Raw genomic sequence first — 22,795 nt, forward strand, 5'->3', positions numbered from 1 at the left:
AACTGGCCAAGTCAGCCCTTTACAGGCTGCCTCAGACTTAACAGGAAGGAACACAGACCCCCACTCTCCTGAGAAACCTGCACCATAGTGAAGAGGCAGACTCCCTCCTCCACCCACCTCAGACGCACCGAGTCCCAGCAAGCCTGCTAAAGATGTTTTAGAAACTGATAGTCAGAAGAGGCATGCAAGGACTAGCCTAGCCTCTCTGCCAGATGCCTCTCCCCTGTTCCCACGCTCTGCAGCAAGGCACCGGCCCCTGAGAGCAGGCTGCACCCAGGCTCTATGCCCCTGCATGCATCTTCCTTATAACACTCAATGAACAGATACCAGGGCAGAAACAGTTCTTGCATTTGCTCCCATAAGCTATACCCTACCTCACCATCTCTCCCCACTCCCAGATCCTGCCCAGAGTATTCTGGTCCTGGGTTCCATCTCAACTCTGCCAAGGCACCTCAATCTCAACACACAAGTAGCCATTAAAGTCTAGGGTAGAGGCCTCCCAGTCAATTTGTGACCTTAAAAAATAAATAAATAAATAAAAAATAATAATTGAGATCTGGCTCCTCCACCCATTAAGATGTCTGACACTCCAGCTAGGTCCTATTCTTTCATCCCTCCAAGGCCCCCCTTAAACATAAGCAAGTAACCATCTTGGCTTCAATTCCTATCAGACAAAGACTAAACCCAGATGAGATTTTAATTTGCTTTAGATTGTTTGAATTTTCTTTTAACATCTGGTGGCCTCTGCCCTGTAGTCTTCCTTCATCCACTGAAATCCAGTTCTACTGTTGTGCTCAATGTACGCAAAAGCAGAGAGACCGCCACATATACGAGCATGTGGGTGCGCACATACATTCAAAATCCTCTTCAGGAACACACAGGCTGGTTTGATTTGTTCTAACTGGATTGAAACATGGCTAGTTGGTGCTTGGCTTCCTGGGCTTTCATCAGGGTCAACAACAGTATCAGACTTCAGAATGGCATCTAGGGATACTGTAGGGAGCAGAATGAGCACTGCAGTCAGACAGATCTCTGATCTCACCTGATGAACTACATTTCCAGCCCTCCTGATAAAGAAAACTTTTGAGGACCAGACTCAAGGAAGCACACCTGATCAACTGCACTAGGAGTCTGACCCAAGTTCACAAAAGTCAATAGTCAGTTAACTGTAAAGCCCAACTGCATGGAAGCGCCTCCAAGAGCCCAAGCCCTCTTAGCAAAAAAGTGTTACGTGAAAGTTTTGCTGCCCCTTACTTTCTTGCGGCTCTGTTAAAGTGGTGTTCACCCTCTTACTGAGCATTCTTATCACTGCTAAGACAGACCTATCTGCTAAATAACCCTACCAGATTTGGGAAGAGACACCCAACTATCCAAAGAGGAAAGACTGAGGCTGACAGGCAGCTCATAAACAGACTTGGGTGGATGGCTCCATCTACTGCCACTTAAGGCTCTTAAGCACAAGACAATAGCTAGTGCCCCTGGCCCAGGACTCCAGCATTAACGGAAGCTCGGAGTCTGCCAACAACCCAACATTTAGGAATACGCAGCTATTAGACTAAGGGTAAGCCGTACTTGGCAGGAGGAAATAGGGCAGCAACAAGGTGACCTCAAAAAAACCACTATCAGAGAATCATTTAGCAGCCAAGGACAGCCCTGAGAAGTTAGCTAATGGACTACACGGACCTGGCCCTTTCTCCATGGATTAGAGATGGGGTGGGAAAAATCCAGCCAGCCAAGGGATTCAATCCAGTCTGCAGCAGGTCCCTCAGCCCCATCCAACACAGGTACAGAGGACACTGGCACACGTAGCCAGTCCCACCACCCCCAGGCACACAGTGGAGCAGAGGCAGCACAGCAGCAGGACTCAGATTCCCAGCAACCCCCGGAGCAGCAGCTCACTCTGCCCAGCTTCCCCTGCCACCAGACCAAGCCTCACTGCCTGGCCACTGTCTGCCCTGCACCCACTGCCTGGGGTGCTGGATGGAGTGGGTGGGCTGGCTCTCCATAGACACTGGCCCAGGACCCCCACAGGCAGGGAACACAGTCAGGTGGATAAATGCCCCACAATCCCAGCCCCCTCCACCCATCCCACTCCCAGATGCCATTTCCTGCCTGCCCCTAGCCCCATCCCAATTGACTGGCTGAGCACAACCTGCCACAGTGTCCTGGTGGGACAGACTCCATGGAGACCCTGCCTGCTTCATCTGGCACCCCTGGTAGTGGGTGCAGGGCCAAATGTTGGGGGGGGGGGCAGGGGGGTGTCACCACTGCCCTGCCCCCTCCCTCCCCAGGCACCAGAACAGCTCAATTTTAATTGTCAACTCCTGGATTAAAGCAACTGCTCTGTAAGACTGGGGGTCTCAAAAGCAAAAGGGACTAGTTTAAAGTGATCACCAGAACATCTTGTTATTTTTTTATTCTGCTTTTCAGGGTTAGATTGTAGAGCAAAGTTCTGCCCTGATGTTAGCCCTGTCCTACACTCTTCAGAAAGAAAGGGAGGCAACTTCTATTCACAAAACATCCATCAGGTAAAAGACCTCTAAATCAAATATTAGATGAGTTGCTACTCCCCATCTGTGCAGAGCACACAATAGTTTCCCACATTCCCAGTCAATGACCAGTAAGGAGATGCCACAGGGAAAAGACAGATAAGGAAGGATGGTCCCATGGTTAGGAACTCAGTTTGGGCATTGGACAGTCAGGAGTCAGGTGTCTAGTCTTTGCTCCACCCAATGCATCTTTGGCAAAGACAGTTAAGCTTTGAGGATCAGTCCCTTATACTGATCTGAAAGTGCTGCCCTACCTCATCAGGGGCTGGTGGCATTCAAATAGGGAGCTGGTGCTTACTAAGACATACATTTCTGCCCAGCTGTCAGCTAGAAACAATGGGATAAGCATCTTCTCACTGCCACAGAAGTACATTTGCAACTACATTCCCAGAGGGCACATGCCACAAAGTTCATTTAGCATGTTCTTTGATTATGAACTTGAAGAAGTTAGCAGCGGCTAAGAGTTCAGACATTAGGGCCCTCATAAGATCACTGGTTCCAGCCCCCTGCCCAAGGGGCAGGAAGTCATCTACGGACAAAGGATCCCAGAAAGATAAGCATTCAAATGTTTCTTGAAAGTTCAAGGTACAAGAGACTATGGAAGCAATGAGGCAACTTCTTTCTGGTCTCAGAGAGGGGGGAAAAAAAACAGACTATCCAGAAGAACCTCCTTGTGGCAAGGACTCAGCAGGGATTCTGCATGCCACCACTTCCTCTCTATATTCTTGTATTATACACCATATTATATTGGGCATCTCTAAATAGCTGTCAAGCATCAGCAGAAAGTACAAATTCTTCCCCACCAATCGTTCAATTTTCTATGCTATGCTCCAGCTCATCAGCATCAGATCCTAGCTATCCTCACTTGGACCAGTGCTTTAGATAGCTCACCGCTTTAAGTGAAAGAGTGCCTTAGCTTCCCTCATGCCAGAATGGAGGAATTTTATAAAGCTGCACTTCAGAGCAATGAAAATAATGCACTGAGTCTGGTTTCGCTTCATCACTGATGACAAGACTGAACCAGATACTCACTCCATTGGGTTGAGGCCTAACAAATATCTATGAGTAATGGATACAGAAAATAGCCCCAAGTTGGCACATGGACTCCAATGAAAAAATTCCAAGTTGTGCAAGTGCAAGCTGAACAGGTCAAGTATTAGTATTATTAACCCTATTATTGCCAATAGGGCTCACCTGCTGGACAAGGTCATACAGCAGGTGAAGAGCCAAGCTTGGAAAAGAACCCAGGTCTCCAATCCCAATCTGGGGCCTCACACAGCACTGCATGCTGCCACATTTGTTCACTTACCTTATACAGCCTCCAGATGTCCACGGGTTAATTAAGCCTGCCACCATTTCATAGTATTATAGGTTAGAAAGGAAGTCTTAATCCCAAACACCACTCACTGCATGGATTAGTGGTATTTCAATCTCTTAAAAGCAGCTGAAATTCAACCAGCTGCTCTGAACATTTGCTTATATGCCAACTTGAAACAGACGCCAACTGGAACAAGACAAAGCTAAAAACCCACCTTCCATGGTCCATCTCAAAACACTGCCCTATACTCACCTGCATATGTACTCCCACCCATCCTTAGTAACCCTAATTCACAAAAGGAGGTAGCACACTATACCCGTATCTCTCCATTGGCTCCTACTCTACTTCAAACACCAGTTTATGGCATTGGTGCTACTTTTCAAAGCCAATAAAGCCACAGATATACTGCAGTTTGGCCAATGTGTGTTCTTCTGGAATTCTGTTCATCACAAAGGGTAGGAGGTCTCATATAAAAGCTTGGGACAAAGTACTCTGTATCAAAGGAATCTGGTGACAAGTCTAGACTCGGGAATTTCTAGAACAGATCAAGCAAACCTAGAATGTGACCCATCCTGAAGATATTCTGCAAAAAAACCTTTTTCCTCATTAGAACAAGACTCAGTGGCACACCCTTTACTTAAAAACCCAACAAACCAAAGATATTTTGCCCTGAATCAAGTCATCCTAAACGAAAACTGAAAAACAAAACCAAAAAGTCCTATACCAAGCAATTTCTAACCCAAAGAGGGAAGAGTGCCTGAATTTCTCTCACTTCCCCATTACTGATTATACAGGATGTGCCAGGGGCCCCAAAGACTGGCCAGTAAGCAAGTACTAAAACCTACAATAAATGTTCTCCCACTCATCATCCCTTCTCTCCAGCAGAAATCAGCTGGATAACTTTATTTATAAAAGGGATCTACTAAGTTTTTTGAGCTTAAGGCTAGAAGGAACCATTAGATTTAGTCTGACCCATCACAAGGCAGTCAAATTGCAACTAGTTACCCTTGTATTCAGCCCAATAATGCTTACATAGCTAAACCAGAATATCCAGAAAGGCATGCAGCCTTAATATCTTCAAGAGATAGAAAAGTCTACCACAGCCCTTGTTAGTCTGTCCCAACGGTCAGTTCCCCTCACTGTGAAGTTGAGTGCACCTTTCACATTTGAATGCATCTGGTTTCAGCTTCCGCCCATTGTTCTTTCTATGCCTTTCCCTGCTTAAGAGAGCTTTAATACCCTGTATTTTTTCTAGTAAAGGCCTTTCTATGTACTAATCAAATCATTTCCAGACTGTCTGTTTAGCTTATCATGAAGTCTCTGTACAAAACATTTTCCCCAGATTCAACTTGCAGATACAAGTCAAGAGCTCTAGGAGTAAGCACCTTTCCAGTTCAATTTCTACCAGGAAGCTCAAACCAGAAAGCACTTGAGGATCCAGTACTAAACCTCCCCACTCTGAAGTTCAGGCTCCAGCACATACTGCTGGAAGGAAGGAGCTGCAGAACTGCAGGCCCTCCACCAAGGTTTCACTGGCAGCCATGAGGATTTTAACCCCAGGGCTTGACAGACTATAGGAGCCTGTCCATTTTTCCTTGTCCTGTTGGGTAATTCACAAAAATCTGGATTCCACCAGTATGCGAGAGACTAGAGACTCCAAACAGGCTCTCGTTACATTCTGAAGCCAGGGTACTGCCAATCCACTACCTACATCCTTGCCAGTTCAAGTCAACTACAGACAGCTCTGCAGTCTATGTGAGAACTTACAGGTGAAGAAGGTAGTATTTTCATCCTTCCTGCCCCAAATGTAGGCATCACTAGAACAAGGTATGGAGTTCACCAGAAGATCAAGATGTAGGCTCTACACGCCATGCTGTACAGTACTTGAGGGCAAAAAAAATAAAATAAAATAAAAATATAGGAGTGGCTTCAGTGGCTCATGCCAACGGCATAACAGTGGGAGGGAAACTCACCTGTTTCCCTACTCACTGGCATCAATTCAATCTTCTCCAGGTACAAAGCCCTGCCACATCTCCATCTGGTAGGTCCTGGGAGAGCATAAAAGCAGACTTGACTCGAGAACATTTACACTGGAATCAAGAGATTGGTCACGCATTATGGCCAAGAGAAAAGCCCTGGAAGCATCTCCTTAGGTAAGCAACCTCCTCACTGCCCCTCCCCTTCCCCCATCAAGAAAACCTACTTCAAGGAAGTATAAGCAAATCTTCCCCAGTTTGCCCATCATCAACCTTCAATACTGTAGATGAGACATTAGTTTAGCCACATTTTGGCAATGGACATCAAGTCAACACATCTGTATATTTATACCTCAACATGCAAGGCCAGGTAAGTGAGGTAAAGAACACTTGAGATTTAAGACTAGACCAAGCTACTTGCAATGCAAATACCAATTTCTAAGCACAGGGGAAGGTTATCACCAAGATGTTCTGTGACAGGTGGAACAAGGTCACTCATCGAGGGTAGCAAAATCTCTCTTGCTTTCAAGATGCAAGACAACAAACACCAGCAATATTGGACCCCTGACCCCCACCTTTAATAGCAACGGCATTGTGTTACTAAGGCTCAATTGCACATTTTGTAAATGTATGAGGGCGTTTCAGAAACTAACACTAAAATGGCTGCCCACACTATGTTTGCAACAAACTGGGGAAACTATACAGCAGCAGGGAATACTGATGGTAGCACTGTCAAATGCACCCATCATTTACAACAGGAGTCAGCAAACCCCTGCATGCATGCCGAGCATGGCACGCAAGGCCATTTTGCTCAGCACACCACTGCCAGCCTGGGCTCCAAGCAGCTGCTGCCAGCCACAGAGCCCAGGCTGCTCCCAGCAGGCAGCTGGGAGGCTGCAAGCCCTGCTGCAAGCAGACTGGGCCCTGTGGGCCTGCTGCAGCTGAAACATTGCAAACAGCTGCTCTGGGCTCTGGTATGTCGACACTGGCACCCTTCCGAAGTAGACATAGTGGTTTTTCAGCACTGGCAAAAAGATGTTGCCTACCCCTAGTTTACAACTATGTAGAGATGTAAAGTGATGTGGTCCAGTAAATGATCACTGAACATAAAATGGCTTTATTTTGAAGTTGCCATTAGTCTCCAAAATTGAAACTACAATTGTCAAAGTAGATCATGCATGTAGTGGCACATTCCCTCTCTACTTATTCCACAATGGTTTACATCCTTAGTAATTCATGGTGGGGCTTTCTGTTAATTAGCATGAACAAGCATTTTTTACAGAAATCCTTGCACTTCTAGACACTTCCAGAAGATCTTCAGCAGCTTTACATCCAGCATGAATCATACCCCAGAAGGCAAGTATTAACACTTGAATACAAGTCTTATGCCAGTACAGCAAGGCAAGGTCAGAGTTTGTGAGTAAGCCAAAAAAAAAGAACCCAGGAGTCCTGATACCACCATCCCCAAATGCCACTCCCACAATTAATTCATCTCTCAAGTAATGTTAATTGGAAGGGGAACTCCTTTGACTGTGGAAACAAACCATACAAAAGAACAGTCTGCTGAATTTTCACTGAAAAATCTGGAGAGACAGTTCTACTAGAACTAGTAAGAGGGGTAGGTTTCCAACAAAAACTGAAATTTTCATAAGAGAAATCAACTCTGGTTCCCTCTCCTACCCCACAAGCTTCTGGTGCGTTACAGATGGGCAAATTAAGCCAGAAACTTTTCTATGTGTAAATAGAGCTTTAAGCCAGAGGTGACTTGTGACCCCAAGATGACAAACACTTATGACTGAAACGCACACCTGATAGGACACAGCTTGCTGGCCTGTTACTGGGGAAGGCAGGGGGGAATGAAAGCAGCTCTAAAGCCTTATGTAAGAAAAGGCAGTATTTTGCTGACACAGGCAGACCTACTGTGACCACATTAGAACAGAACTATAGCTCTTTGGTAGCCTAAGCCAATGGTGCCAAACGTTCTGGCCCTGCAGGCTGGATAAGTGGCAAAGGGACAGTCCAGGAGTCAGATCTCATGGGAAGGATTAATCCAGAGGCTGTATCTAGTGTGGGGTCAATACAATGGATTGGTCTGTGGGTGTGACCCTGCAAGCCAGGTTAGTCCAAGGGTGCCACAGGACATGCTGGCACAATCCGGTATATGGGGCCATATCAGACAAGGCCAAAAATTTTGGGTCGGGGAGTGGTGGCAATGTTATTTGCTTCCAGAGCTGCATCAATTCATGTTGCCACTGCTCCTCTGCTACCAAGTTTCCAGGCCTATATGGAGCCCCCCACAGGCTGGATGACGTGGCCCTAAAGGCTAGAGGTTGAGCACTACTGGACATAGCAAAAAGGTTCTTCATCTACTGACAACTAATCCGTCTACAACAGATGGCACCACCATCCTATCTGGAATTGGGAGCAGATGCGCTCAAGGGATGGGGCAAAAGATCTATAGCTCTGTCAGCTTCCAGATTTTAAGTGAACTTTAGTATTTCTGAAGCATGTCCTTTGGCTTGTTTCATTTACCTGCTCCTCAGCCTCTGAATACACATCCTCAGAAAGAAGGATCTTTCTTCAGGGGGCAGTAGAAACTTTACAACAAAGCACAAGGATAAGTTAAATGCAGCATGGAATTTAAATGTCTTATCACCCATTTCTATTCATGCTGGCACCTTGGACACTGCGTACTTATGTAAACCTCTGCAGAGCCAAGTCTTCCTGGAAGGCAACAGACTTCACCAAGAAGGCTGTAACTAAATGCAAGGTGTGGTCTCAAGCCGACTGGAGCACTGGCCTCAGGCAGAAAGAGTGCGCTTCTCCGTAGCATGTCACACGTACAGGACTGGTCTAACTAGTCGCTGATCTCACACTGGTCTGCCCATCTCCCTCTCCCCCCACCTACCAGTCTCAGCTCCAAGATAAGGGCTACATACCTAAATTAGGAAAGATCCCCACAAGAGCAGTTACCTGTGTCCCTGCTTACACCCACACGCAATGCTTCACCTAGCCTTATAAGGGAAAAGCTCAGTAGCCAAGAGAAGATAAGGAAGGAGATAAGAAGGGCAGGGCACTTACTACCCAGACTAGGGGCCAGAGAAAGAAGGAAACAGATACAACCCCCATTCCTAAGCAACAATTCAATTGTAGAGAAAGCAATCATTTCAAGGATAGGTGTCTACCTGATTGGGAAATAAGAGCAATGAAAACAGGATGGCTATAAAGAGGGAGGACAGATGGGTAGGGAAGCACACTGAGAAGGCATGAGTTGCACCCTCAGGAGAGATTTGCCATTTCAGGTCAGAGGTCTTAACTATTCCAGTGCCCTGCTGGACTACCAGTTGGACCCTTTGATCACTGGGCATGTGGCAAATTCATGTTTCCTAGCCACCCTTTCAGCTTCTACATATCCACCCACATGCCTTGTGCTGGAGGAGAAGGGGGGGGGGGGGGGGGGGGGCAGGGAAGAAATCAGATAAGCGTGCCAAAAGCCATTATGATAGGAGTGCTAACCTGCCCAGACTAATGAAGGCTACACTTCCTCACCTGACAAAAGGAAGCGGAGATCAAGCAGGACTGGCAGAAACGAAAGAAACAGTGTGGAGTGGGCAGCAGAAGAGGGAAAGAATTGCTCCACTGGTATGTCAGCAATCTGGCTCCAGGGCAGCTGTCTGCTCGGACAGTCAAAGACGCATGCACATGTGTTCAGTGGCTGCCTGCCTTGGCAAGATCCTGTGGACTAAAGTATATAATCTGCAAAGATGCCTCCCCTACCATTTACAGTGGAGGGCCCACTGAGAAGGGGGAAAAAGAGCAGTGGCAGGAAAAGCATGTTCCATTTCTGTCTAGACAGAGGTGAACTTTCCCAGTGCAAATCCTTCCCAGCTCTTCCCAAAGCACAGGCAATTCCTCCTACTGCCCCATTGTTAGGCAAAAAGATCGCAGGCTCCAGTAGGGCAGACTCACAGGTACAGGTCATGTTCACCACTATTTTCTTCACCTTGCAACTCCACAACTCTTTTTAATTTAATCTGTGGGGAGGAGAGGAACAAAAGACCCTCAAGATCTCTCCTCCTGCCACTCGCATTTTCAGAAAGGAAACCAGCAGCTCTACAGAAACTCCATCTCAGATAGCCCAGCCAAACCACTGCATTCTACTGACTCCAACCTTTGCTCCCACCAATTACCGTCAGATCCACTGTCTGCATCTCGTGCTTTATCTCCTCCCTCAACTCAGCAAAATCCCTGTCGCCCAACTTCTCTTCTGAAACACCCCAGTACAATACTCTTCCAAAAGGGCCATTCAGCAACAGAAGCCATATGCTAGATTCAGACTCACCTGTCCAGCCCAACTCAAAAACAGTCATGATTAGGGCACCAGCGCCTACAGGCATACGCCCCAGGCTCTCTTCTGCGTGCTGTAGGATCCATGGAGCAGGCTCTGGATGCCAGTGCCAACATTCACACTCCCAGCCCCCGAGCGCAGGAGTTTCACATGTTGAAAACTCTTTATCCGCACAAAGGCTGCTCTCTCCTCTCTGTGGGAATTTGCAGCTGAGCTGCTCTCAGGGGACAAAGGGATTTCACAGGCACACATACAGCCGGCTCCCTTCTCCCCCCTCCCCCCAGCTTTCCCACTTCCTGTCACAGTAGCACCAGACCTCAGGCTCAAACAAACAAACAAAGTGCTGGATTCTGGGAACTCGGCCAGAGCATTCCACAGCCGCCCAGCCGCCAAGCCCCAACCAGAGCTCCCACTTCACCCCGGGCAGCTCCTTCTCATGCAAGGGTAAACAACCCCCCTCCTGGCTGCCCTGCTTCCCCCCCCCCCCCCCCCCCCCCCAGGGAGGCGCAAAAAACCACACCCAGTGGGTCAGCTCGAAACAAGGTTCGAGAAGTTTCACAACAGGCTCATCAGGTGAAGAGCCAGGGATCTGGAGGAAGTAGGGGCAGGAAGGAGTTGGATCTACAGCTCATCACAAACAGTGCTGCCAGTGAGACTACAAAGGCTCCTTAGAGCAGCAAACTGCCTGTAATCCCACACTCGGATTCCTCCTTCCACCTTTGGGCACAGCTCCCTGTTCGAGCCCGGCCCTCCTGCAACATGGAGGCAGCTGTGGAGGTATAGGGCACTTCCCCAGCACTCCAGGTTAAAAACAAAACAAAAATAAACGAACACACACTTGCCTCCCTACAGGTTGTATTCCTTGCCCTCATTCCCCCTGCCCCAAACACTCCTGTTTGAACTTCCCAATCCAGCCTCTCCCCTACGGTTTAAAACAAACAGAGGCCCTGCATGGTGTGAGATAAGGCCTGTCCTATCTGATGAAAGGGATCAAAGTCCCTTGTAGCCAAAGCCTAAGTATGTAGTCACCGGGAATCAGACTCCCTGCCAACACAGCAGTGGGAGAGGTAGTTAACTTGTGTTAGTCAAGAATCAGGCACAAGGCAGGTTAGATGGGCAGCTTGCAGACTGTACTCTATACATCTTACTTCATTACATGCAACGTGGTACATGTAAAAAGAATAAAAATCACACAAACATGCTGAACAACACTGTACCATCCAGACACAGCTTTTCATACCCAGGGGAATGCAACAGAAAGATAAAGGACTATAGCACAACCACACATCCAAAAGAAGTATTTAGAGCAAATTCTCCATGAAGACCTCATATCCATCCCCCATGACCAGCATCTCCAGTGCAATAAAGAGCACCAACCTGTATCCATGGTCATGTAGAGAGGATGCCGTTATCAGGACTTGAGGAGCTGCAACAAGAACAAAGCAGTACCCCTCAAGGCATCCCTATGGCACCAGAACCTATACTTCTACCCTATACTTCTACCCGTCAGCTAGAGACCAGTGTTGGAACTAGAGGACAACATGGAAACTCCAAGTGCAGTATAGCCAGAGGAAGAGTTCTGGCAAGCAGATACTAACGCCACTCAGATTTTGTCTCTCCCACCCCACCGAACTCCCATCAACTGCCCCGTCCCAATTATTCATTTCAACGTTTCCCTTTGAAAGCATATCACACAGGTGGAACATATACACCTGTAGTACAGAATAGGCAAGCCTATTTTGCAGCAACTAAGCTTGCCAACTTAGAGCCTGAATTCATGACAGCATGAGGACGTGAGGGCTTCCAAGACGGATCAATGTGTGGCCCACTACAGATGAACCAGGACAGTAACTGCAGTGCCCACTGCAGTTCAAGGTGCTCTGGCAGAGCTGCAAGAGTAGGGCGTCCTCAGCACACAACTTCCTCCAGGGTGGAGCTCAGACATCCCCCTCCCCCCAGCTGTTTGAACTACTTAAGGAAAACATTGCATGAAGGAACCCAGAATATAGTTTCTGCCACCATCCCACAGATGACAGGATGAGGAAAAATAAGTAATCCCTTCCTACTAGGCCCTGTAGTTATTTCTTCCACCATCCAAGCATACTCTTGAGTTAAGAGTATGACCTTGAGTTAGGAGTATGCCCTCCACTGCCAAGTTGCTAGCTTCTAAAACACTGTCAAATTAGTTACTATCCCTTCCTCTCACCCTAGACGTGCATCTCCTCCTCCAAGCCCACACCTTGTCAGCCAGGTCATGCACCTCCTGTTTCATCACTCTAAGCAAACAGGCAGGAGGTTAGAGGCTGAAGTCATGTTTGGCATGGGAGTAAGGAGGTAGGGAGTTGTTGGGATCAGGTCAACAGCCTTTTGGAAAAGGGAGGACAGTCATTGTGCAGATGTTGCAACTGCCTTCCTGCACTCATTACACTGGTGCATTTATGCCACTGGCAAGAATGCTCTGCAAGTTGTCCAAATCTCCCTGATATGGGATGAGAGTATCACAGAGCGACTTGTAGCTACCCTGTGCAACTTGAGCTAAGGGAGGAGAAAGAGTAAACCCAGATTAATTCAGCATGATCTCATCAAAATGCCCCTGTTCTAATTGTATGTATGTGTGTCTGTGCTAAGAGACAGATTTAGAAAACCTGATGAGGGGAATAATGAATGGGTAAGAAAAGCAAGTCAGAGGAGGTTTACACAAGAGCCAGGGACTGAAGTCACCACTAAGCAGAAGATTCACTTCACCATTTGAATAGATTACTGTCTTCTCTAGTGGAATGAGGGGCAGCAAGACTGCAATTCTTTACCCCATGGACATGTGACTGGATAGTGGTATCCAGGAGGACCCCCAAGTCTCCAATACCCACCACATGTGCAAAACAGGAAAGAGATACAGATGAGGTTTGGCAAATGCATCAGCTGGCAAAGGGCTATAGACAGAGCTCACATTTGCAATACCACTGGCTATCTGCCAGGACAGAGGATCAGAAAGCATCGGGTGCTACAGGCCAGAACAAAGATGCACCAGCAGAGTGGTGGCAGGAAAGGAGAGCCGCATTAGTGCTATGCATGTCACGTTACTGAAAAGATAGCATCATTGTGGATACTACCAAAGAAGAATATAGTACAAGTGGAGTAGGGAGTGCCCCATTCTACTACCCACACCAAGTGCCCTGGCACTGTTCAGTCACACAACAGAGCTGAAAGACTTTTGTCAACATCAACATATTGTTCCAACATCTTTTCCCAGCACCATAACTCAATACACCACTCCCCGCTGGAGCAGCTTTCCAGACCCTCTCTGCAGGCAGAAGGTAAGGAAACCAGAATTTCCTGGTCAGACAGGAAGTGACATCGTGCCTTCCCTTTCCTGCAAGGTTCTAAACACAACATCCTGCCAAGAGCCGTTTCCCGCCTCCCCCCAAGCAGGAAGACGACACTCCCTGGAACACAAGACTTAATCTTCTTCCCCCACAACCCAATTTCCCCAGCACTTTATACCTTCGCTTATATGCTAGAAAGGGGATGCTAGAAGAGTGGGGAGGAAATCACTGCATTATATTAAAAACGTGGCAACACAACACAAGGGTGCTTCCCTGCACCCAGGGAAGGAGGACTGAGCATGGTTCCATGTCACCCACAACATCACCCTCCCACTTTTAACATTTCTGATTTTCCACCCCCAAGTAGGCAACCGATCCTCACTACCTCAACCAGTTGGTTAATGTCCTAGCTCTAAAAATTATGCTTAAGAGCCACTCACCTCTGTAGTAGCAACGTACCTCTTCCTCAAGCAAATGCATCCTGTGAGTTGGCCTGTTTGACACCATGCTGCTAGATGTGAATTTAATGACATGGCATCTCACTAGAAAATTAAACTGGGCACATTCCCCAGTTAGATAATGCTAGATTCTAAAGTTACCCTCTAGCTTAAAGAACATCTTGTAGCCTCAAATTTTGCTTCAGTGTTCAATTAGCACCAATGGCCACATCTGGATGAATGCGGCTGTGCAGTACATGGCATCACAGCCCCATCTGTAGTGCCACAGTGCACATTCAAGTGTTTCCGGGGGGGGGGGGGGTAGGGTTTCGGGGGGGGGGGGGGGGTTCACCCCAAGGTAAAAAAAAAGCTCATGCAGAAAAAAAAAGCATAACAGCGTACATGGAGGCAGGGCACACTGCCCAAAAACTGGAGCCTGGCCGGCCAAAGCCACACTTCAGCTGCTGGCAGGCTCCCAGCTGCAGAAGCAACGTGGCTGCAGCTTTCCTAGCTCCCAAGTAGGGCTGCTGGGGCCAGCAAAGTTGCTGGCCCCAGCCTCCCCTACCTCATCTGGGGTAACCTGCCACACACCACAGTACTCATGGCATGGGCGCTCCCCGGGGACAACTAGCACCTTGTGCTGCTGCTAGCTGTCCCCAGGGAACCAAAGATCTGCGGTCATCTGGACACTGCTAATAGGTGCAACCACTTTAGAACCTACCTCTCCCTGAACTCCCTAGCACCCCTTGGCCTGAACTTTAAGGTGATACAGGAAATGCCAGCAATGTGTCATTGTGGTCCCTCACAGCATAGCACAAGTCTGGGAGAGAGACTATCATGAAACTCCCCACCCGCCTCCTATGCAGTCACACCCCTCATGGCCAGATCTATGAATTCACAAGAAAGGCCAGCTCCCCCCTACACTGGCTGTGGGGAAATAGCTTTCCAGCTAGTTTCGGGTGACAGAGGCCAGGTAAGGCTTGAGGGGGTGGGGGAGAGTTCCTGTTTGTCACTCACTGGAGGTAATCTCTCAGAGAAAAGACATCAAACAACGGGCTCCTGGTAATTAAAGGGACAAGAGGAAGCAGCACTAAAAGGAAGGTTTGTCCATGGTGTTCCTCTCCTCCTGGAAGTAGAAATGGGCTTGAGTATCTTCAGGGACCAATTCCCTCTCCCCCAGCAGAATTTCACTTTAGCACAAGGAAAAGAAACTACTGTCACTCACTCCCCCACCCCTAGAGGAAGGAGAACCTGCCTAAAGTCACATGGCTAGGCTGTGGTAACAACTTTGCAAGCAGCAACATGCTCACTAGAGGAATGCACTATTCTACAGGCCAGGGGCATGTCAAAAACATGCAGACAGATCAGTAAGCCACCCTTCTACTGAAGGAAAAGTAGTCTTTGTAGTTATGTATGTATAGGACTGGTCTGTTGCTGATGCAACCCCCACAAAAAACAACAACAACAACACAACACTAAACTGTCCATGCAGGGCTGTTCTGGCCAAGGAATGCTTACTTTTCCTCCACTGCTATCTTTGCTCCTTTTGGTTAAACTAGAGGAGTGCTTCTGCAGGGAGGAAGTGATGGGACAGCAGTTGGATAGGTATCCAAGACAGAAAGCAGCATGAAGTAGGGTAGAAAATAGGCCAGGCTCTGTAGCTGAAAATACATCCCTACTCCTAGCTAGGGTGAAAAGAATTCAGCCTAGGTATTCATGTACTCTTTCTATAACCTTTTTCCAAGGAGATCCTGCTGTAGTTGCAAAACCTCAAAAACAGAACCGATCTGTGAATGGGAGGAAGTGTGTCCAAACCATGTCTTCCTCCTACCTGCCAAAATCTGAGAACAACATGGTGGGGAATGGCATATGCAAGCCTCACCAACCATGCTGCTTAGCTTCCCAGTTCTTTGTTTTTTTAATATATAAAAGGCAGGGTTTGTTACAGTGGTTGTTGACTCTCTACATATGTAGGCCTGAGTAAAGAGGCACCATAACCACCATCTACACAGCTACAGCCAGTGGGCTGGCACCAATATTCTCATTTTCAATCCAACACATTGGGTAAATCGAAGTGCAATGCCACAGACAGTATTTCATCTGCCCTGGAACAATAAGTGTAGACATTTTAAGAAAGCACCCAAGAAAGTCTTTCTACAGCTTTGCCATTTTACTTCTTGGATCCACACACTGCTCTCCAGGTACTACCAAATTTCTCCACTTCCTGCAGAGGTTGGTTGTCTTTTTGAAGGAAGAAAAAAATCTCAAGACTATAGAAAATTATCAGTTACAGCCCTTGTTACCTGGACAGTGTTTCTTTTTTACACCAACACATTTAGCCACCCAGTCCTACACAAGTCACTGTGAAGTCACTCACCAGAGAAAGCTTATTCTAACTCACTTGTTTTGTCATTAAGGTACCAATGTAAGTAGATCCACTTGTGCTACAAAGACAGTCATAGGGAGCAGGAAAAGGAAGCACCCCTTCCTCACAGACACAAACTTAGGGGTTTTTTGGTAGCACTGGAGTGATGATGTAGCTGTGATGGTCCAGGCATTATATGAGAGTCACAGATTTTTGTGGATATCTTTTTAGTGGACCAACTGCATGCTTGGGACAGACAGTCAAGCTTTCAAATGCACAGCATTCTACATGACTGGATGACAAATACTGTGGATTCAAAAGCTTGTCTCAGTCTGCCCCGACAATGCAGTTGGTCCACTAAAAACATAAGTCACCCACAAAAATCCTTGCCTCTTGCATAAATAGTGCATAACATATGAGTAAGCCTGGCAGCCAGGTATTTCATCCCTGGGAATTCTACTGCAAGTATCAGAGTATAGACACAGGTCTGTATTTCTTGTGAACCAGAAGTGGTGATGGGAAAAGGGCAGACAGCACCCCACTTGGAGTTCAGCTGCCTTTCCTTCTATCCTGGAATGATAGATGGCAGCATCTGCCGCTTAGTCACAATTCTCTTCCCCTACAACCACCTCCTCAATCTTGTCCTTTTATATTTTGTGGTCCATACCAAACCACACATCAAGAAGCAATACCACTAATGGGGAAACTCAGTTCTGTTTCCACTTCCTTTAAAGGGAGTAGAAATGGTCTGAGATGGTCAGTCATGTGGTGTCAACTACCCATCTAATCGGAATAGTTTCCCCAACAAGACTTTTTTCCCTTGTTCCCTTGTGATTTAACTAAAAGGACTGACAAGAAGTTTATCAGCAACTCTTCCAGCCAAGTCTCCCAGCACTCAAAATCACTATAGATAAATCAATCTCACTAACCAAACCACACCCTCCTCCTTTAAGCAAGCATACAGCAGCAGTTCCCAAATTGGTGGTGGCCAAAAGCAGGTATCAGTAGCAATGGCTGAACTGAGATTCTGTTTTGCAGGCCTCCAACTTGCTAACAATATTTACAGAAGCTGCTCATTATTGGTCCCCTCTTCCGACCTCCCATGCCAAGGGCAAAACTGACCCAAAATAAGCCCAGCCCCATTACATCCAAAGCAGACACTGAAGTACAGTGGTCAAAGCTTTTACTGGAAATCTGTAACTCTCCTGGAGGTCTAGTGGACTTTGTGGGCCACAAATTAAGCTCCTCTCAACAACATTATGGTTTAATACTGTTCCCTGAGCCATAATACAATAATATAGCTCCCTCTCAGTAAAGCCCTGTTAAATACAGACATTTCATCAGAAAGTTCTAAAGTTAACTAATTCAACTAACAAGTTTGGATGTTGTCATCCCATTAGCCAACACCTATATGTATACAAGCCCAAACCAGTTTGCCAATTCTACTTATTGCCACCAATAGGAGATGCAAATAAACTATAAGCCAGCATCTTATTTTCTACCAGTGTGCAGACTCACTGAAACCACTGCGCTTCACTTGTATATGAACTTGCTGATGGAGAAACTGGAAGCAAGTCTGAAAGTCATGTTTTTTTCTCCCAACCAGAGGTTGAAATTAGATTCACCAATATCTGTAAAATAGTGAGGGCTTCGGTATTAAAGAAAACATTAGGTACTGAACGCACCTTTAGTCCTGTTTCCAAGTACAGTAACACTCCACTCTTCGGGGGATCCTCACTTTGCACAAAGCAATGAGTTGAAGAGTGGTATCTCCATTTTAGTGATGAAGAACCACAGGCACAGAGGTTTAACTGCACAGAACTAGACAGAGAACTCTTCTCCTAACTCCAAGCCCTGTGCTCTGGTGAACTTAATGTTGTAACAGACACACTACCACAAACATCTGGGTCTAGCAACAGAACCAGAAGGGCTGCAACTGAAAATAATCACCCTGTAGGAAACCCACACAAGTCCAGCAAACTGTCCAGCACACACCATTAAGCTAGTAGCTTTCATCTTTCCAAACATCCCAGAAAGGCTCTTAAAAATTTCAGTAAATGCTCCCTGAAAAGAAAGGACAGCACCTTATATGCACAAGATCCCAGCCAAATTAAAGTCAAGTGTAATAGAAGGACAGGCTAAAGGGGTGAACAAGCATGAGGGCATTTCACAAACCACAATTTCAAAATAAAGCCATTGTTGGTATAATGATCATTTACTGGACCACATCACTTCTCTACATAGTTTTAAGCTACGGGTACATTAGACAAAGCTGCCAGCATTCCCAGCTGCTGTGTAGTTCCCCCACATACGGTTTTATTGTGAAAATCCCCTCGTACAAGGATGTTTCAGAAAGTAACAACAAAGCAAGGAGGACTATGCATACAGCCAGATTGTCCTGTTATACCAGGACAGCTCTCGCCTCCTTCAACATCTCTCATTTTTGCCTAGCTTTGCTTTTGCCAGTCTAGCCTTGCACTCCTGAGCAGGAAGTGCCAATAACATCAGATCTTTTAGTCTGGTTGTATACCAAAGCTTGAGCACTCATTAGCTGGTAGAGGGGTAAAAGGAGCATGGCAAGATCCAGACTTACATGATCAAATCTGAACTGGACCCAAAGGAGGTATCTGGAAACTAGAATGGCCCTCAACTCACTTTGCCTCACGATAAATGAAGCAGTGAAGAAATAAAAATTCAGAAGGGCAAAACAAATCCCAAATCTCCACCAAGATCACAGAGTGAGTTTGTGATCACTGGGCTCCCACCTCTTTATTAGTATGTTTGGGATAACTATGTTTCTAAAGACTAATCCCCACCTTTCCATTCCTGCCAGGGAAAAGTTCACCAAGATCTGTACAAATGCTTTGAGATCACATGAAATATGTTAGGAAAAGTCCAAGTATTAAAACCATAAGGAGTCCTGCTACAAGTGATAGCACAGGAAAGAATTCCAAGAATTCCCAGTTGAGCTTGGGGAAGTGCTGATATCACCTCCCTATTCACCGTATACTATGGACAAAGCAGCACAGACTGAATAAGTGGGTAAGACTCTAACCCTAGGTTAAAGCATATTCAAAATTTAGACCTGCTCAGATTGAACACTGGCATGACAGAAAACAGTCACATGATATCTTTGGGCAGAAAAGATGGCCCAATGACTGGAACACAAACGCAGGGTTTGGGTCCCTCCTCTATTACCGACTGCTTGGACCCTGACCAAGTCACTTCATCTCTTTGCCTCAGCTTCCCTCCTGTAAAATGGGGATGATGACATCCTATTAAATCTCAGGGGCATTAGGCTAACTGCATTCAAATTTGCTTTAGAGCACAGGCACCATGGCCTCCAAGAAAGCTGCCAGACTTCAAACTAATGAAGTTAACTACCTCTCTCATAACAATAATGGCTACAGAAGTCCCTAAAATGGTCTGCTTTGCAGAACAGACTTGTAGAAAGTCACAGACCCAATTCTGTAACAAAGAGCATTAGAAGATGACACCAATCCCTCAGTACAAGAGGCACAGAAGGGGGAGGAGGGACAGATATTACCAGATGAAGGTGTTGCCAGTAAGACCTAAAGAAAAATGGCCTGACTAACCCAGGGCCCCTGGCTGTGCAGTTATTCTTTTATTGAGGGAATTTCAGCATCACTTGTTAGTCAGGGTATCAGGAAGATTTTTCTCAGATCAGAACTGTCCCATTCGCAAGGATGAGCTCCACCCAATAGTTTTGACCCTCCCTAGACATACAATTCACTTCCCTGAAAGAACAAAGGAAGAGGAGGCAAATTAGACAGCAGGAGACAGAGTAGGAAGAGAGATAAGCTAGCCAGGGCAGAGCTAAAATTGTTAAGTCTGGTCTACATGGAGTTCCCCCTCACAAATGCACAAAGCCGATCCCTTCGTCCTTCCCACACAGATTAAGATCCTGAGCATCACAGGAAGAAAAAAAAAAAAAGATTTAAAGTCCAGAATACTCGGCCCTCGCCACCCCCTTCCTTGCTCAAAAGCCCCCAAAGGTCTGCATAACCAAAATACTGCCTGCTCCCAACACACAAGAAACCTCCCCTACCCCCTCCTCTGACACAAAGGGAATATTATGATGAGAGAGCAGGGAAGAAAGACAGGACACTGTCTGTAACACCAGACAACCCTTGTTCTAATGCTAAATGCCTGTCTGATGAGCTATACTCTCTTATTCCCTTGCAAGAGAGCTGCGAGGCTGGCACACAAACTTCCTTTGTTTTGGGGGCAGGAGGGAAAAGCCTCCTAGTTCATGCCTCGCTCAAAGTAGTGACACGCCAGAACCCAGTCAAATGTCTGACATGGGAGGTGAGGAACTGGGGGGGGTTAGACAGCAATACAAAGCAAACTGAAAGGCTGAGACCCCAAGCCAAGCCTCTCAACACTGTGCTGCTCCTTTACCACAAGACGCAATCCTTCTGAAACTACTTTTCAGAGTGCCTTCGATGGTCTTTCCCCACAGATGCCAGAGCATAACCCAGGACTGAAAGGGACCACTCCCAAATAGCCCTAGAAACATTCGCTTGAAGTAGGACACCGTTTTCCTTGTTCTGCTATATCCAAGACCTTGCTGGGGGGAAATGAGGCAGGTGTTTAATTATACAGAATAAGACAAGGGTCTTAAGGGGTCCAGGACCTAGTTTTTTTCACCTAGAAAAATCCCCCCCTACACACACCCCTCCAAGAATCTCTGGCTATGAAATCTAGTCATCTAAGATAAGGCATTACCAGCTTAGCACAGCAAAGCGAGAAAAGAAAGCATACCATATTTCCAGAACTGTTACATTAAGCGCACAGTGCATTCCCTGTAATGATTCTGAATACAGAAGCACAATCTAGTTCCCTACCCTAGCCTGCCACAATTAAACTGAAACTAGATACTTCTCTTTTTTATGGTGAAATTACAAAATTTAGAGAGGTGGGAAAAAAGACCCCATACTATCACTACCGGGGGATCCTAAACCCTAGTGTGTTGCTTTCATATAACATTCTTAGCAGAACCCAAAAAGTCCAAATCACAGCACCGCGCCAGACAAAACTACAAGAGCTCAAGGCAGGTTATGGGGAGTATAAGTAAATGTTCCTTTAAATGCCATCTAAATCTTACTACATTGCATTCCTACATTACTGACTCAAGCCTGTTTGCTTACCAAGCTATTTTGATGCATCCCATTTACCAAATGTATATGATCTTTTGAAAGAATTTAAAGGAAGAAAAAAAAATTATTGTACTTAAGTTACCACACACTTCAAAAACAGTAAAGTTTTTTTTTTTTGGAGGGGGGAAAGAGAGCAAGCAAGCCAACACGCAAGTTGTCAATCAGAGCTTGGAATCCTTGAAGGGGCTGGTAGGGAAAAACCTCCTGCATTTATTTCACCCTCCTCTCCTCCCCCCCCCAGAAAAAAAAGAAAAATCAAGAGGGAAGTTCTCCTTCAACATGGATCCTTTTTAGAAGGTTAAGAGAAAGGTCCCCACCCAACTACACCTGGAAGAAAAAAGGGATCCACCCATGCAGAAAGTGTGGGTCTAAAAATGTACTGGAGAAAGCAGCTTAACCACACTCCCAGTGAGAATACTTGAAAAGAGACCTGATCAAGTTAAAAAAAAAAAAACAACAACAACAACAAACACCCTGAAATTCTCAGTTTTCCCAAAGTTTTAAAGAAATATCCTACTTAGTGCAAACAAACCTGAAGCTTCCTTTTTAAACATGACTGAATTCCTTCCCCTAGGAAACATAGGGGATATCTATATATCTATATTTATATATAAATAAAATCAGCCCTCTTGCAACACTGCAGTCCAGGAGTTGTGTATTAGTTTGCATCAGATACACTCACCTCCCCAGAACAGAAATAGTTAAAAAACCAACAGCAGCCACCACCATCATTTAAAACAATAAAAGAACGAAAAGAAAGAAACTAGTCTTACCCTGGCTTTCTCCCCTCTCGAAGTTGCACCAACAAGAGTCTCCAAGTTGGTTTCTCCTCCTTGTATCTTTTCCCCCACCCCGCTCTTCAAAGTAGCAGATTAAGAAATGGAAGGGGGGAGGGGGGGAAAGTTGTCAGCGGGGTTATTCCTCTGCCTCCTCTCTTTAATATCTCAGCGTGACAATATCCAACAAAAAAAAAGACCCTGGGTGGAAGCCTTCTTTTCGCCCTTTACAAACACACGCACCACAAAAAAAAGCCACACCAAAGAACTCTAAAGTCGAGTTTCCCAAGAAATCCCTAACAGGAAAACGAGAGCCCAATCCCTGATCAAATGAACTTAAAAAGAGCAAAGCGGCAATCTCTTCTTCCACCTCTCCCTCGCCTGGGATCTTCTCTTCTTTCTTTCTCTCTGGCGGTTTTTTTTTTTCTTTCCCCTTCTTTCAAGATCCAACACCTAAAATGGAAGTTGTACCCAGCCAAAGGCAAAGCAAGCTGGGTGGTGACAAACCAAGCTTACCAACCCA

The 22,795-nt window shown here is 46.2% G+C and overlaps 1 protein-coding gene across 1 annotated transcript in view; it reads right to left on the reverse strand.

The window, feature by feature from the left end:
• The window catches only part of CTNND1 (catenin delta 1), a 49,504-nt gene extending 26,729 nt beyond the window's left edge, over positions 1-22,775 (reverse strand). The window contains 1 exon segment of the mRNA XM_025215202.1: positions 22,270-22,775. The gene's annotated coding sequence lies outside the window, so the exon portion shown is untranslated.
• Between the last annotated feature and the right edge of the window lie 20 nt (positions 22,776-22,795).

This window comes from Alligator sinensis, unplaced genomic scaffold (genome assembly GCF_000455745.1).
Source record: "Alligator sinensis unplaced genomic scaffold, ASM45574v1 scaffold998_1, whole genome shotgun sequence".
Classification (NCBI taxonomy): domain Eukaryota; kingdom Metazoa; phylum Chordata; order Crocodylia; family Alligatoridae; genus Alligator; species Alligator sinensis.